This window comes from Schistocerca cancellata, unplaced genomic scaffold (genome assembly GCF_023864275.1).
Source record: "Schistocerca cancellata isolate TAMUIC-IGC-003103 unplaced genomic scaffold, iqSchCanc2.1 HiC_scaffold_634, whole genome shotgun sequence".
NCBI lineage: Eukaryota > Metazoa > Arthropoda > Insecta > Orthoptera > Acrididae > Schistocerca > Schistocerca cancellata.
The window spans coordinates 1-14,994 of record NW_026046645.1 but is presented as its reverse complement, the minus strand read 5'-3'; the positions used below and the strand labels follow the sequence as shown (position 1 = coordinate 14,994).

Sequence of the window (14,994 nt, the reverse complement as noted above, 5' to 3'; positions counted from 1 at the left end):
GTTTCTAGGTAGAACAGCCGCAGAGCCGTCGTTTCCGTGGTGTAGCGGTTATCACGTCTGCTTTACACGCAGAAGGTCCCCGGTTCGATCCCGGGCGGAAACACGACTTTTTTTAAACCCCTTTTCGGATTCCATTTCCGAGATTACGTCACGTCTGCGTATGCATGGATAATAAATGTCGTGTGCTACACGGATATCGCTTCATTTTACTGTCAAATGCTCTTGCTCCCATAGTGTACCGGTATTCAGTAACTCAGAACGCTCGTAGCTCCATTCTGGCCGGCAAAGTTTATAATCCATTTCTTCAGGACTACTTCAAGTGCGCTTCATACTGGCTTTCCTGAGCTCACTGCACTCGCCTTGTCACAGCTCTGTTGAAGTGTGAACGTAACTAATAGTGAGAAACTCTTAACTACGCTCAGTCTTGTATCCCACCCTTTGGTTGTTGTCGTCGCTAATCAGATGAAGGTAGACTGCTCCACGATTGAGGTTCGTCTCCACTCACGGTGCACATGTTCTGCAAACACAACCTTTGTTTTCCGTTGCATGCAAGATTACTGTCGGCTCTTCTACAGCAATCGACCCATGTAATTTACTGGTGTCAGATTCTTGCCATATCAAACGGTCCCTTCATCACCGTAGTGCTACACAAAGCGTGCTGCGGCAGGCATCTATTCTTCATTGCAGAGCTGCAAACGTGGGTGAGCTCCACCTACTCTTCAGCACGGTCAAAACGGTAGGGCTCGTCCGGGATTTGAACCCGGGACCTCTTGCACCCAAAGCAGGAATCATACCCCTAGACCAACGAGCCACCTGCCAGTAGCAATGAAGCTAATCCCAAGCAGTCCAGCTCCGAGGAACACTAACTTCCATGTAAATCAGAAACAAAAGCGCTTTCTGAAGGCAGCGCTCACCACTGATGGGAAGAATATGAAAGGCAATGAATATAGAGTGAATAATTTCATCGCGCTCTGCAGATGAACAGACGGTGGTGTTTCACTTTCGTCATGTGCTTTCTCAGTGTCAAGGGAAGGCATGTGCACTAAACAAAAGAACATCGGGAATCCGAAACACCAACTCATAACGAAAAGATTGCGGAATATACTGCAAGCAAAACTTCCAGAAGACCACTCCTGAAGGCGTCGGTGCCTTAACAATTATTCCGTGCAGCAATGATCATCTAGGAAGAGCCAACTGTACGTGTCGCTCCACCACACAACTTTTTTTGATATTGTTTTACCTAAATTTCCATTACCTCTTCGTTACAAGAATACTGATGGTTTTCACCTGATCTGCTTCGTCCAGCAGCGATAGTAGTAAGTAAATCGACGACAGTTTCATTAAAAGTAGGTCAGACACAGAAATCGGAGTTACGTGTAGCTCATGTTATTACGCTTTCAAATGCAGTTCTCCGGCTGGGAGTAGTGGCGTACTCCTGTAATCCAAGCGTCTGGGAGGCCGTTGTTGTGGAAGAGATCTGGGAACAACTACAGATTCGGCCGTTTCATCAGCTCAGGAACGACCGCGACGCCTTCATCGAGCTCTGCAGATTGACCAGATAGCAGTGCGGAATTTTCGGCTAGTGGTGGCTCGGGGTTAAGAGAAGTCGAGAGCAGTGAGCAAAACTACATCGGGAAACCGAAACAGACGACTCATAACGAAAAGATTGCGGAATGTACTGCAAAAGCAAAACTTCGAGAAGACGAACTCTGAAGCCGTCGGTGCCTTAACAATCATTCCGTGCAGCAACGATAATCTGGCGAGAGCGAGGCGTGGGTGTCGCTCGACCACACAACACATTTTATATAATGTTCTACTTATTCTAAACTTGCGTTTCCAGATCATCAGTAAAATACTGTGTGATTTACACCTGGTTTCCTTCTTCCAAAAGCGATATTAAGAAGTACATCGACTGCAGCGTCATTGACGGTCGTGGGTCCGGGCGCCGGCGCGCCAGCGGTGGCCTGACGGAGCTGCTGGTGCCTTCATGTAGAGCTACCGCTGAGTCCGGGCTCCTCGCCGCTAACGAAGTGATTGCTTTTGGTGACATCATTTGCAATAGCGACTGCGCGAATTGACGGTACCTCGTATGGAAAGAATGAGAAGCTGATGCTGCTGAGGACTCGGCCGCGAGCATTTCCGACGACTTCTTGGGCTCTCATTCGTGATGGCATTCAGACAGGCAAGGGTGCTGTCGATTGTTGCATACGAATGCGAAATACCTGCATTGTGCGTTTCCGCAAAGTGATTTTTACGCCAAAGTTGCGATCGTCCTACAAGTTGTGTCAGATGTGGAGCACAGAGCGTAGCAGTTTCCGTGGTGTAGCGGTTATCACGTCTGCCTAACACGCAGAAGGTCCCCGGTTCGATTCCGGGCGGAAACACTTTTTCGTCGCACTCAACAAGACCCTTGCTACAATCTCTACTGTGACCATTTAAATCAATTTCAAACGGCCCACCACCAGGGCTCAGATGATACATGAAACTCTTTCAGAACCGGCTACTTGGTTTTTGTGCTTACCTGGAGGGCTGGAAATGCGCGGAACAGCCGCCGGCATGACGGTAGTTGCCACACGTTTGCACAAAACGCAAGGGCTCGTCCGGGATTTGAACCCGGGACCTCCTGCACCCGAAGCAGGAATCATACCCCTAGACCAACGAGCCTGTTCGTAGCGTCTAAGCGCTGCACATGACTGACGCCTCCGTTCTTGGTATCACCATGCAGAGCTGCCGCTCACCCAGCGTTTTCCCTGGCTGTTGCGGTTTGATTGTTTTCATCGATGTCTTTTACAATAGCAAACTTCTAGAATCGGAGGGAGCTCGTAGGCGATGCCTTTGCTTACGCAGGAAAAATCTGTTGCCACTACGGGTTTCTAGGTAGAACAGCCGCAGAGCCGTCGTTTCCGTGGTGTAGCGGTTATCACGTCTGCTTTACACGCAGAAGGTCCCCGGTTCGATCCCGGGCGGAAACACGACTTTTTTTAAACCCCTTATCGGATTCCATTTCCGAGATTACGTCACGTCTGCGTATGCATGGATAATAAATGTCGTGTGCTACACGGATATCGCTTCATTTTACTGTCAAATGCTCTTGCTCCCATAGTGTACCGGTATTCAGTAACTCAGAACGCTCGTAGCTCCATTCTGGCCGGCAAAGTTTATAATCCATTTCTTCAGGACTACTTCAAGTGCGCTTCATACTGGCTTTCCTGAGCTCACTGCACTCGCCTTGTCACAGCTCTGTTGAAGTGTGAACGTAACTAATAGTGAGAAACTCTTAACTACGCTCAGTCTTGTATCCCACCCTTTGGTTGTTGTCGTCGCTAATCAGATGAAGGTAGACTGCTCCACGATTGAGGTTCGTCTCCACTCACGGTGCACATGTTCTGCAAACACAACCTTTGTTTTCCGTTGCATGCAAGATTACTGTCGGCTCTTCTACAGCAATCGACCCATGTAATTTACTGGTGTCAGATTCTTGCCATATCAAACGGTCCCTTCATCACCGTAGTGCTACACAAAGCGTGCTGCGGCAGGCATCTATTCTTCATTGCAGAGCTGCAAACGTGGGTGAGCTCCACCTACTCTTCAGCACGGTCAAAACGGTAGGGCTCGTCCGGGATTTGAACCCGGGACCTCCTGCACCCAAAGCAGGAATCATACCCCTAGACCAACGAGCCACCTGCCAGTAGCAATGAAGCTAATCCCAAGCAGTCCAGCTCCGAGGAACACTAACTTCCATGTAAATCAGAAACAAAAGCGCTTTCTGAAGGCAGCGCTCACCACTGATGGGAAGAATATGAAAGGCAATGAATATAGAGTGAATAATTTCATCGCGCTCTGCAGATGAACAGACGGTGGTGTTTCACTTTCGTCATGTGCTTTCTCAGTGTCAAGGGAAGGCATGTGCACTAAACAAAAGAACATCGGGAATCCGAAACACCAACTCATAACGAAAAGATTGCGGAATATACTGCAAGCAAAACTTCCAGAAGACCACTCCTGAAGGCGTCGGTGCCTTAACAATTATTCCGTGCAGCAATGATCATCTAGGAAGAGCCAACTGTACGTGTCGCTCCACCACACAACTTTTTTTGATATTGTTTTACCTAAATTTCCATTACCTCTTCGTTACAAGAATACTGATGGTTTTCACCTGATCTGCTTCGTCCAGCAGCGATAGTAGTAAGTAAATCGACGACAGTTTCATTAAAAGTAGGTCAGACACAGAAATCGGAGTTACGTGTAGCTCATGTTATTACGCTTTCAAATGCAGTTCTCCGGCTGGGAGTAGTGGCGTACTCCTGTAATCCAAGCGTCTGGGAGGCCGTTGTTGTGGAAGAGATCTGGGAACAACTACAGATTCGGCCGTTTCATCAGCTCAGGAACGACCGCGACGCCTTCATCGAGCTCTGCAGATTGACCAGATAGCAGTGCGGAATTTTCGGCTAGTGGTGGCTCGGGGTTAAGAGAAGTCGAGAGCAGTGAGCAAAACTACATCGGGAAACCGAAACAGACGACTCATAACGAAAAGATTGCGGAATGTACTGCAAAAGCAAAACTTCGAGAAGACGAACTCTGAAGCCGTCGGTGCCTTAACAATCATTCCGTGCAGCAACGATAATCTGGCGAGAGCGAGGCGTGGGTGTCGCTCGACCACACAACACATTTTATATAATGTTCTACTTATTCTAAACTTGCGTTTCCAGATCATCAGTAAAATACTGTGTGATTTACACCTGGTTTCCTTCTTCCAAAAGCGATATTAAGAAGTACATCGACTGCAGCGTCATTGACGGTCGTGGGTCCGGGCGCCGGCGCGCCAGCGGTGGCCTGACGGAGCTGCTGGTGCCTTCATGTAGAGCTACCGCTGAGTCCGGGCTCCTCGCCGCTAACGAAGTGATTGCTTTTGGTGACATCATTTGCAATAGCGACTGCGCGAATTGACGGTACCTCGTATGGAAAGAATGAGAAGCTGATGCTGCTGAGGACTCGGCCGCGAGCATTTCCGACGACTTCTTGGGCTCTCATTCGTGATGGCATTCAGACAGGCAAGGGTGCTGTCGATTGTTGCATACGAATGCGAAATACCTGCATTGTGCGTTTCCGCAAAGTGATTTTTACGCCAAAGTTGCGATCGTCCTACAAGTTGTGTCAGATGTGGAGCACAGAGCGTAGCAGTTTCCGTGGTGTAGCGGTTATCACGTCTGCCTAACACGCAGAAGGTCCCCGGTTCGATTCCGGGCGGAAACACTTTTTCGTCGCACTCAACAAGACCCTTGCTACAATCTCTACTGTGACCATTTAAATCAATTTCAAACGGCCCACCACCAGGGCTCAGATGATACATGAAACTCTTTCAGAACCGGCTACTTGGTTTTTGTGCTTACCTGGAGGGCTGGAAATGCGCGGAACAGCCGCCGGCATGACGGTAGTTGCCACACGTTTGCACAAAACGCAAGGGCTCGTCCGGGATTTGAACCCGGGACCTCCTGCACCCGAAGCAGGAATCATACCCCTAGACCAACGAGCCTGTTCGTAGCGTCTAAGCGCTGCACATGACTGACGCCTCCGTTCTTGGTATCACCATGCAGAGCTGCCGCTCACCCAGCGTTTTCCCTGGCTGTTGCGGTTTGATTGTTTTCATCGATGTCTTTTACAATAGCAAACTTCTAGAATCGGAGGGAGCTCGTAGGCGATGCCTTTGCTTACGCAGGAAAAATCTGTTGCCACTACGGGTTTCTAGGTAGAACAGCCGCAGAGCCGTCGTTTCCGTGGTGTAGCGGTTATCACGTCTGCTTTACACGCAGAAGGTCCCCGGTTCGATCCCGGGCGGAAACACGACTTTTTTTAAACCCCTTTTCGGATTCCATTTCCGAGATTACGTCACGTCTGCGTATGCATGGATAATAAATGTCGTGTGCTACACGGATATCGCTTCATTTTACTGTCAAATGCTCTTGCTCCCATAGTGTACCGGTATTCAGTAACTCAGAACGCTCGTAGCTCCATTCTGGCCGGCAAAGTTTATAATCCATTTCTTCAGGACTACTTCAAGTGCGCTTCATACTGGCTTTCCTGAGCTCACTGCACTCGCCTTGTCACAGCTCTGTTGAAGTGTGAACGTAACTAATAGTGAGAAACTCTTAACTACGCTCAGTCTTGTATCCCACCCTTTGGTTGTTGTCGTCGCTAATCAGATGAAGGTAGACTGCTCCACGATTGAGGTTCGTCTCCACTCACGGTGCACATGTTCTGCAAACACAACCTTTGTTTTCCGTTGCATGCAAGATTACTGTCGGCTCTTCTACAGCAATCGACCCATGTAATTTACTGGTGTCAGATTCTTGCCATATCAAACGGTCCCTTCATCACCGTAGTGCTACACAAAGCGTGCTGCGGCAGGCATCTATTCTTCATTGCAGAGCTGCAAACGTGGGTGAGCTCCACCTACTCTTCAGCACGGTCAAAACGGTAGGGCTCGTCCGGGATTTGAACCCGGGACCTCCTGCACCCAAAGCAGGAATCATACCCCTAGACCAACGAGCCACCTGCCAGTAGCAATGAAGCTAATCCCAAGCAGTCCAGCTCCGAGGAACACTAACTTCCATGTAAATCAGAAACAAAAGCGCTTTCTGAAGGCAGCGCTCACCACTGATGGGAAGAATATGAAAGGCAATGAATATAGAGTGAATAATTTCATCGCGCTCTGCAGATGAACAGACGGTGGTGTTTCACTTTCGTCATGTGCTTTCTCAGTGTCAAGGGAAGGCATGTGCACTAAACAAAAGAACATCGGGAATCCGAAACACCAACTCATAACGAAAAGATTGCGGAATATACTGCAAGCAAAACTTCCAGAAGACCACTCCTGAAGGCGTCGGTGCCTTAACAATTATTCCGTGCAGCAATGATCATCTAGGAAGAGCCAACTGTACGTGTCGCTCCACCACACAACTTTTTTTGATATTGTTTTACCTAAATTTCCATTACCTCTTCGTTACAAGAATACTGATGGTTTTCACCTGATCTGCTTCGTCCAGCAGCGATAGTAGTAAGTAAATCGACGACAGTTTCATTAAAAGTAGGTCAGACACAGAAATCGGAGTTACGTGTAGCTCATGTTATTACGCTTTCAAATGCAGTTCTCCGGCTGGGAGTAGTGGCGTACTCCTGTAATCCAAGCGTCTGGGAGGCCGTTGTTGTGGAAGAGATCTGGGAACAACTACAGATTCGGCCGTTTCATCAGCTCAGGAACGACCGCGACGCCTTCATCGAGCTCTGCAGATTGACCAGATAGCAGTGCGGAATTTTCGGCTAGTGGTGGCTCGGGGTTAAGAGAAGTCGAGAGCAGTGAGCAAAACTACATCGGGAAACCGAAACAGACGACTCATAACGAAAAGATTGCGGAATGTACTGCAAAAGCAAAACTTCGAGAAGACGAACTCTGAAGCCGTCGGTGCCTTAACAATCATTCCGTGCAGCAACGATAATCTGGCGAGAGCGAGGCGTGGGTGTCGCTCGACCACACAACACATTTTATATAATGTTCTACTTATTCTAAACTTGCGTTTCCAGATCATCAGTAAAATACTGTGTGATTTACACCTGGTTTCCTTCTTCCAAAAGCGATATTAAGAAGTACATCGACTGCAGCGTCATTGACGGTCGTGGGTCCGGGCGCCGGCGCGCCAGCGGTGGCCTGACGGAGCTGCTGGTGCCTTCATGTAGAGCTACCGCTGAGTCCGGGCTCCTCGCCGCTAACGAAGTGATTGCTTTTGGTGACATCATTTGCAATAGCGACTGCGCGAATTGACGGTACCTCGTATGGAAAGAATGAGAAGCTGATGCTGCTGAGGACTCGGCCGCGAGCATTTCCGACGACTTCTTGGGCTCTCATTCGTGATGGCATTCAGACAGGCAAGGGTGCTGTCGATTGTTGCATACGAATGCGAAATACCTGCATTGTGCGTTTCCGCAAAGTGATTTTTACGCCAAAGTTGCGATCGTCCTACAAGTTGTGTCAGATGTGGAGCACAGAGCGTAGCAGTTTCCGTGGTGTAGCGGTTATCACGTCTGCCTAACACGCAGAAGGTCCCCGGTTCGATTCCGGGCGGAAACACTTTTTCGTCGCACTCAACAAGACCCTTGCTACAATCTCTACTGTGACCATTTAAATCAATTTCAAACGGCCCACCACCAGGGCTCAGATGATACATGAAACTCTTTCAGAACCGGCTACTTGGTTTTTGTGCTTACCTGGAGGGCTGGAAATGCGCGGAACAGCCGCCGGCATGACGGTAGTTGCCACACGTTTGCACAAAACGCAAGGGCTCGTCCGGGATTTGAACCCGGGACCTCCTGCACCCGAAGCAGGAATCATACCCCTAGACCAACGAGCCTGTTCGTAGCGTCTAAGCGCTGCACATGACTGACGCCTCCGTTCTTGGTATCACCATGCAGAGCTGCCGCTCACCCAGCGTTTTCCCTGGCTGTTGCGGTTTGATTGTTTTCATCGATGTCTTTTACAATAGCAAACTTCTAGAATCGGAGGGAGCTCGTAGGCGATGCCTTTGCTTACGCAGGAAAAATCTGTTGCCACTACGGGTTTCTAGGTAGAACAGCCGCAGAGCCGTCGTTTCCGTGGTGTAGCGGTTATCACGTCTGCTTTACACGCAGAAGGTCCCCGGTTCGATCCCGGGCGGAAACACGACTTTTTTTAAACCCCTTTTCGGATTCCATTTCCGAGATTACGTCACGTCTGCGTATGCATGGATAATAAATGTCGTGTGCTACACGGATATCGCTTCATTTTACTGTCAAATGCTCTTGCTCCCATAGTGTACCGGTATTCAGTAACTCAGAACGCTCGTAGCTCCATTCTGGCCGGCAAAGTTTATAATCCATTTCTTCAGGACTACTTCAAGTGCGCTTCATACTGGCTTTCCTGAGCTCACTGCACTCGCCTTGTCACAGCTCTGTTGAAGTGTGAACGTAACTAATAGTGAGAAACTCTTAACTACGCTCAGTCTTGTATCCCACCCTTTGGTTGTTGTCGTCGCTAATCAGATGAAGGTAGACTGCTCCACGATTGAGGTTCGTCTCCACTCACGGTGCACATGTTCTGCAAACACAACCTTTGTTTTCCGTTGCATGCAAGATTACTGTCGGCTCTTCTACAGCATCGACCCATGTAATTTACTGGTGTCAGATTCTTGCCATATCAAACGGTCCCTTCATCACCGTAGTGCTACACAAAGCGTGCTGCGGCAGGCATCTATTCTTCATTGCAGAGCTGCAAACGTGGGTGAGCTCCACCTACTCTTCAGCACGGTCAAAACGGTAGGGCTCGTCCGGGATTTGAACCCGGGACCTCCTGCACCCAAAGCAGGAATCATACCCCTAGACCAACGAGCCACCTGCCAGTAGCAATGAAGCTAATCCCAAGCAGTCCAGCTCCGAGGAACACTAACTTCCATGTAAATCAGAAACAAAAGCGCTTTCTGAAGGCAGCGCTCACCACTGATGGGAAGAATATGAAAGGCAATGAATATAGAGTGAATAATTTCATCGCGCTCTGCAGATGAACAGACGGTGGTGTTTCACTTTCGTCATGTGCTTTCTCAGTGTCAAGGGAAGGCATGTGCACTAAACAAAAGAACATCGGGAATCCGAAACACCAACTCATAACGAAAAGATTGCGGAATATACTGCAAGCAAAACTTCCAGAAGACCACTCCTGAAGGCGTCGGTGCCTTAACAATTATTCCGTGCAGCAATGATCATCTAGGAAGAGCCAACTGTACGTGTCGCTCCACCACACAACTTTTTTTGATATTGTTTTACCTAAATTTCCATTACCTCTTCGTTACAAGAATACTGATGGTTTTCACCTGATCTGCTTCGTCCAGCAGCGATAGTAGTAAGTAAATCGACGACAGTTTCATTAAAAGTAGGTCAGACACAGAAATCGGAGTTACGTGTAGCTCATGTTATTACGCTTTCAAATGCAGTTCTCCGGCTGGGAGTAGTGGCGTACTCCTGTAATCCAAGCGTCTGGGAGGCCGTTGTTGTGGAAGAGATCTGGGAACAACTACAGATTCGGCCGTTTCATCAGCTCAGGAACGACCGCGACGCCTTCATCGAGCTCTGCAGATTGACCAGATAGCAGTGCGGAATTTTCGGCTAGTGGTGGCTCGGGGTTAAGAGAAGTCGAGAGCAGTGAGCAAAACTACATCGGGAAACCGAAACAGACGACTCATAACGAAAAGATTGCGGAATGTACTGCAAAAGCAAAACTTCGAGAAGACGAACTCTGAAGCCGTCGGTGCCTTAACAATCATTCCGTGCAGCAACGATAATCTGGCGAGAGCGAGGCGTGGGTGTCGCTCGACCACACAACACATTTTATATAATGTTCTACTTATTCTAAACTTGCGTTTCCAGATCATCAGTAAAATACTGTGTGATTTACACCTGGTTTCCTTCTTCCAAAAGCGATATTAAGAAGTACATCGACTGCAGCGTCATTGACGGTCGTGGGTCCGGGCGCCGGCGCGCCAGCGGTGGCCTGACGGAGCTGCTGGTGCCTTCATGTAGAGCTACCGCTGAGTCCGGGCTCCTCGCCGCTAACGAAGTGATTGCTTTTGGTGACATCATTTGCAATAGCGACTGCGCGAATTGACGGTACCTCGTATGGAAAGAATGAGAAGCTGATGCTGCTGAGGACTCGGCCGCGAGCATTTCCGACGACTTCTTGGGCTCTCATTCGTGATGGCATTCAGACAGGCAAGGGTGCTGTCGATTGTTGCATACGAATGCGAAATACCTGCATTGTGCGTTTCCGCAAAGTGATTTTTACGCCAAAGTTGCGATCGTCCTACAAGTTGTGTCAGATGTGGAGCACAGAGCGTAGCAGTTTCCGTGGTGTAGCGGTTATCACGTCTGCCTAACACGCAGAAGGTCCCCGGTTCGATTCCGGGCGGAAACACTTTTTCGTCGCACTCAACAAGACCCTTGCTACAATCTCTACTGTGACCATTTAAATCAATTTCAAACGGCCCACCACCAGGGCTCAGATGATACATGAAACTCTTTCAGAACCGGCTACTTGGTTTTTGTGCTTACCTGGAGGGCTGGAAATGCGCGGAACAGCCGCCGGCATGACGGTAGTTGCCACACGTTTGCACAAAACGCAAGGGCTCGTCCGGGATTTGAACCCGGGACCTCCTGCACCCGAAGCAGGAATCATACCCCTAGACCAACGAGCCTGTTCGTAGCGTCTAAGCGCTGCACATGACTGACGCCTCCGTTCTTGGTATCACCATGCAGAGCTGCCGCTCACCCAGCGTTTTCCCTGGCTGTTGCGGTTTGATTGTTTTCATCGATGTCTTTTACAATAGCAAACTTCTAGAATCGGAGGGAGCTCGTAGGCGATGCCTTTGCTTACGCAGGAAAAATCTGTTGCCACTACGGGTTTCTAGGTAGAACAGCCGCAGAGCCGTCGTTTCCGTGGTGTAGCGGTTATCACGTCTGCTTTACACGCAGAAGGTCCCCGGTTCGATCCCGGGCGGAAACACGACTTTTTTTAAACCCCTTTTCGGATTCCATTTCCGAGATTACGTCACGTCTGCGTATGCATGGATAATAAATGTCGTGTGCTACACGGATATCGCTTCATTTTACTGTCAAATGCTCTTGCTCCCATAGTGTACCGGTATTCAGTAACTCAGAACGCTCGTAGCTCCATTCTGGCCGGCAAAGTTTATAATCCATTTCTTCAGGACTACTTCAAGTGCGCTTCATACTGGCTTTCCTGAGCTCACTGCACTCGCCTTGTCACAGCTCTGTTGAAGTGTGAACGTAACTAATAGTGAGAAACTCTTAACTACGCTCAGTCTTGTATCCCACCCTTTGGTTGTTGTCGTCGCTAATCAGATGAAGGTAGACTGCTCCACGATTGAGGTTCGTCTCCACTCACGGTGCACATGTTCTGCAAACACAACCTTTGTTTTCCGTTGCATGCAAGATTACTGTCGGCTCTTCTACAGCATCGACCCATGTAATTTACTGGTGTCAGATTCTTGCCATATCAAACGGTCCCTTCATCACCGTAGTGCTACACAAAGCGTGCTGCGGCAGGCATCTATTCTTCATTGCAGAGCTGCAAACGTGGGTGAGCTCCACCTACTCTTCAGCACGGTCAAAACGGTAGGGCTCGTCCGGGATTTGAACCCGGGACCTCCTGCACCCAAAGCAGGAATCATACCCCTAGACCAACGAGCCACCTGCCAGTAGCAATGAAGCTAATCCCAAGCAGTCCAGCTCCGAGGAACACTAACTTCCATGTAAATCAGAAACAAAAGCGCTTTCTGAAGGCAGCGCTCACCACTGATGGGAAGAATATGAAAGGCAATGAATATAGAGTGAATAATTTCATCGCGCTCTGCAGATGAACAGACCGGTGGTGTTTCACTTTCGTCATGTGCTTTCTCAGTGTCAAGGGAAGGCATGTGCACTAAACAAAAGAACATCGGGAATCCGAAACACCAACTCATAACGAAAAGATTGCGGAATATACTGCAAGCAAAACTTCCAGAAGACCACTCCTGAAGGCGTCGGTGCCTTAACAATTATTCCGTGCAGCAATGATCATCTAGGAAGAGCCAACTGTACGTGTCGCTCCACCACACAACTTTTTTTGATATTGTTTTACCTAAATTTCCATTACCTCTTCGTTACAAGAATACTGATGGTTTTCACCTGATCTGCTTCGTCCAGCAGCGATAGTAGTAAGTAAATCGACGACAGTTTCATTAAAAGTAGGTCAGACACAGAAATCGAGTTACGTGTAGCTCATGTTATTACGCTTTCAAATGCAGTTCTCCGGCTGGGAGTAGTGGCGTACTCCTGTAATCCAAGCGTCTGGGAGGCCGTTGTTGTGGAAGAGATCTGGGAACAACTACAGATTCGGCCGTTTCATCAGCTCAGGGAACGACCGCGACGCCTTCATCGAGCTCTGCAGATTGACCAGATAGCAGTGCGGAATTTTCGGCTAGTGGTGGCTCGGGTTAAGAGAAGTCGAGAGCAGTGAGCAAAACTACATCGGGAAACCGAAACAGACGACTCATAACGAAAAGATTGCGGAATGTACTGCAAAAGCAAAACTTCGAGAAGACGAACTCTGAAGCCGTCGGTGCCTTAACAATCATTCCGTGCAGCAACGATAATCTGGCGAGAGCGAGGCGTGGGTGTCGCTCGACCACACAACACATTTTATATAATGTTCTACTTATTCTAAACTTGCGTTTCCAGATCATCAGTAAAATACTGTGTGATTTACACCTGGTTTCCTTCTTCCAAAAGCGATATTAAGAAGTACATCGACTGCAGCGTCATTGACGGTCGTGGGTCCGGGCGCCGGCGCGCCAGCGGTGGCCTGACGGAGCTGCTGGTGCCTTCATGTAGAGCTACCGCTGAGTCCGGGCTCCTCGCCGCTAACGAAGTGATTGCTTTTGGTGACATCATTTGCAATAGCGACTGCGCGAATTGACGGTACCTCGTATGGAAAGAATGAGAAGCTGATGCTGCTGAGGACTCGGCCGCGAGCATTTCCGACGACTTCTTGGGCTCTCATTCGTGATGGCATTCAGACAGGCAAGGGTGCTGTCGATTGTTGCATACGAATGCGAAATACCTGCATTGTGCGTTTCCGCAAAGTGATTTTTACGCCAAAGTTGCGATCGTCCTACAAGTTGTGTCAGATGTGGAGCACAGAGCGTAGCAGTTTCCGTGGTGTAGCGGTTATCACGTCTGCCTAACACGCAGAAGGTCCCCCGGTTCGATTCCGGGCGGAAACACTTTTTCGTCGCACTCAACAAGACCCTTGCCTACAATCTCTACTGTGACCATTTAAATCAATTTCAAACGGCCCACCACCAGGGCTCAGATGATACATGAAACTCTTTCAGAACCGGCTACTTGGTTTTTGTGCTTACCTGGAGGGCTGGAAATGCGCGGAACAGCCGCCGGCATGACGGTAGTTGCCACACGTTTGCACAAAACGCAAGGGCTCGTCCGGGATTTGAACCCGGGACCTCCTGCACCCGAAGCAGGAATCATACCCCTAGACCAACGAGCCTGTTCGTAGCGTCTAAGCGCTGCACATGACTGACGCCTCCGTTCTTGGTATCACCATGCAGAGCTGCCGCTCACCCAGCGTTTTCCCTGGCTGTTGCGGTTTGATTGTTTTCATCGATGTCTTTTACAATAGCAAACTTCTAGAATCGGAGGAGCTCGTAGGCGATGCCTTTGCTTACGCAGGAAAAATCTGTTGCCACTACGGGTTTCTAGGTAGAACAGCCGCAGAGCCGTCGTTTCCGTGGTGTAGCGGTTATCACGTCTGCTTTACACGCAGAAGGTCCCCGGTTCGATCCCGGGCGGAAACACGACTTTTTTTAAACCCCTTTTCGGATTCCATTTCCGAGATTACGTCACGTCTGCGTATGCATGGATAATAAATGTCGTGTGCTACACGGATATCGCTTCATTTTACTGTCAAATGCTCTTGCTCCCATAGTGTACCGGTATTCAGTAACTCAGAACGCTCGTAGCTCCATTCTGGCCGGCAAAGTTTATAATCCATTTCTTCAGGACTACTTCAAGTGCGCTTCATACTGGCTTTCCTGAGCTCACTGCACTCGCCTTGTCACAGCTCTGTTGAAGTGTGAACGTAACTAATAGTGAGAAACTCTTAACTACGCTCAGTCTTGTATCCCACCCTTTGGTTGTTGTCGTCGCTAATCAGATGAAGGTAGACTGCTCCACGATTGAGGTTCGTCTCCACTCACGGTGCACATGTTCTGCAAAGACAACCTTTGTTTTCCGTTGCATGCAAGATTACTGTCGGCTCTTCTACAGCAATCGACCCATGTAATTTACTGGTGTCAGATTCTTGCCATATCAAACGGTCCCTTCATCACCGTAGTGCTACAC

The 14,994-nt window shown here is 49.0% G+C and overlaps 21 non-coding genes across 21 annotated transcripts; 11 read left to right on the top strand and 10 right to left on the bottom strand.

The window, feature by feature from the left end:
• The first annotated feature begins 30 nt into the window (after positions 1-30).
• Positions 31-103, top strand: Trnav-uac (transfer RNA valine (anticodon UAC)). Its single transcript has one exon. It is a non-coding gene; the product is annotated as a tRNA-Val (tRNA).
• A 636-nt stretch (positions 104-739) lies between these two features.
• Positions 740-811, bottom strand: Trnap-ugg (transfer RNA proline (anticodon UGG)). The gene has a single exon. It is a non-coding gene; the product is annotated as a tRNA-Pro (tRNA).
• A 1,500-nt stretch (positions 812-2,311) lies between these two features.
• Positions 2,312-2,384, top strand: Trnav-aac (transfer RNA valine (anticodon AAC)). The gene has a single exon. It is a non-coding gene; the product is annotated as a tRNA-Val (tRNA).
• A 208-nt stretch (positions 2,385-2,592) lies between these two features.
• Trnap-cgg (transfer RNA proline (anticodon CGG)) lies at positions 2,593-2,664 on the bottom strand. Its single transcript has one exon. It is a non-coding gene; the product is annotated as a tRNA-Pro (tRNA).
• Positions 2,665-2,899: 235 nt separating this feature from the next.
• Positions 2,900-2,972, top strand: Trnav-uac (transfer RNA valine (anticodon UAC)). The gene has a single exon. It is a non-coding gene; the product is annotated as a tRNA-Val (tRNA).
• Positions 2,973-3,608: 636 nt separating this feature from the next.
• Trnap-ugg (transfer RNA proline (anticodon UGG)) lies at positions 3,609-3,680 on the bottom strand. The gene has a single exon. It is a non-coding gene; the product is annotated as a tRNA-Pro (tRNA).
• A 1,500-nt stretch (positions 3,681-5,180) lies between these two features.
• Positions 5,181-5,253, top strand: Trnav-aac (transfer RNA valine (anticodon AAC)). The gene has a single exon. It is a non-coding gene; the product is annotated as a tRNA-Val (tRNA).
• Positions 5,254-5,461: 208 nt separating this feature from the next.
• On the bottom strand, positions 5,462-5,533 carry Trnap-cgg (transfer RNA proline (anticodon CGG)). Its single transcript has one exon. It is a non-coding gene; the product is annotated as a tRNA-Pro (tRNA).
• A 235-nt stretch (positions 5,534-5,768) lies between these two features.
• Positions 5,769-5,841, top strand: Trnav-uac (transfer RNA valine (anticodon UAC)). The gene has a single exon. It is a non-coding gene; the product is annotated as a tRNA-Val (tRNA).
• A 636-nt stretch (positions 5,842-6,477) lies between these two features.
• On the bottom strand, positions 6,478-6,549 carry Trnap-ugg (transfer RNA proline (anticodon UGG)). Its single transcript has one exon. It is a non-coding gene; the product is annotated as a tRNA-Pro (tRNA).
• A 1,500-nt stretch (positions 6,550-8,049) lies between these two features.
• Positions 8,050-8,122, top strand: Trnav-aac (transfer RNA valine (anticodon AAC)). Its single transcript has one exon. It is a non-coding gene; the product is annotated as a tRNA-Val (tRNA).
• A 208-nt stretch (positions 8,123-8,330) lies between these two features.
• Trnap-cgg (transfer RNA proline (anticodon CGG)) lies at positions 8,331-8,402 on the bottom strand. The gene has a single exon. It is a non-coding gene; the product is annotated as a tRNA-Pro (tRNA).
• Positions 8,403-8,637: 235 nt separating this feature from the next.
• On the top strand, positions 8,638-8,710 carry Trnav-uac (transfer RNA valine (anticodon UAC)). Its single transcript has one exon. It is a non-coding gene; the product is annotated as a tRNA-Val (tRNA).
• Positions 8,711-9,345: 635 nt separating this feature from the next.
• Trnap-ugg (transfer RNA proline (anticodon UGG)) lies at positions 9,346-9,417 on the bottom strand. The gene has a single exon. It is a non-coding gene; the product is annotated as a tRNA-Pro (tRNA).
• Positions 9,418-10,917: 1,500 nt separating this feature from the next.
• Positions 10,918-10,990, top strand: Trnav-aac (transfer RNA valine (anticodon AAC)). The gene has a single exon. It is a non-coding gene; the product is annotated as a tRNA-Val (tRNA).
• A 208-nt stretch (positions 10,991-11,198) lies between these two features.
• Trnap-cgg (transfer RNA proline (anticodon CGG)) lies at positions 11,199-11,270 on the bottom strand. The gene has a single exon. It is a non-coding gene; the product is annotated as a tRNA-Pro (tRNA).
• Positions 11,271-11,505: 235 nt separating this feature from the next.
• On the top strand, positions 11,506-11,578 carry Trnav-uac (transfer RNA valine (anticodon UAC)). The gene has a single exon. It is a non-coding gene; the product is annotated as a tRNA-Val (tRNA).
• A 635-nt stretch (positions 11,579-12,213) lies between these two features.
• Positions 12,214-12,285, bottom strand: Trnap-ugg (transfer RNA proline (anticodon UGG)). The gene has a single exon. It is a non-coding gene; the product is annotated as a tRNA-Pro (tRNA).
• Positions 12,286-13,785: 1,500 nt separating this feature from the next.
• Positions 13,786-13,859, top strand: Trnav-aac (transfer RNA valine (anticodon AAC)). The gene has a single exon. It is a non-coding gene; the product is annotated as a tRNA-Val (tRNA).
• Positions 13,860-14,068: 209 nt separating this feature from the next.
• Trnap-cgg (transfer RNA proline (anticodon CGG)) lies at positions 14,069-14,140 on the bottom strand. Its single transcript has one exon. It is a non-coding gene; the product is annotated as a tRNA-Pro (tRNA).
• A 234-nt stretch (positions 14,141-14,374) lies between these two features.
• On the top strand, positions 14,375-14,447 carry Trnav-uac (transfer RNA valine (anticodon UAC)). Its single transcript has one exon. It is a non-coding gene; the product is annotated as a tRNA-Val (tRNA).
• Positions 14,448-14,994: the final 547 nt, after the last annotated feature.